Below are 443 nucleotides of genomic sequence, written 5' to 3'. Positions count from 1 at the left end.
GCATAGTCAATCAAGCAGAAATAGATGTTTTTATGGAACTCTCTTGCTTTTTCAATGAACCAGCAGATGTTGGCAGTTTGAGCTCTGGTTCCTCTGCCTTCTCTAAAACCAGCTTGAACATCTGGAATTTCATGGTTCACGTACTGCTGAACCCTGGCTTGGAGAATTTTGAGCATTACTTTACTAGCGTGTGAGATGAGTGCAATTGTGTGGTAGTTTGAGCATTCTTTGGCATTGCCTTTCTTTGGGATTGGAAGGAAAACTGACCATTTCCAGTCCTGTGGCCACTGCTGAGTTTTCCAAGTTGGATGGCACATTGAGTGCAGCACTTTCACAGCACCATCTTTCAGGATTTGAAATAGCTCAACTGGAATTCCATAACCTCCACTAGCTTTGTTCATAGTGATGCTTCCTAAGGCCCACTTGACTTCATATTCCAGGAT

The sequence above is a fragment of the Bison bison genome, unplaced genomic scaffold (genome assembly GCF_000754665.1).
Source record: "Bison bison bison isolate TAMUID 2011002044 unplaced genomic scaffold, Bison_UMD1.0 scf7180017845424, whole genome shotgun sequence".
NCBI classification, from domain to species: domain Eukaryota; kingdom Metazoa; phylum Chordata; class Mammalia; order Artiodactyla; family Bovidae; genus Bison; species Bison bison.
This window is presented reverse-complemented; position numbering follows the sequence as displayed.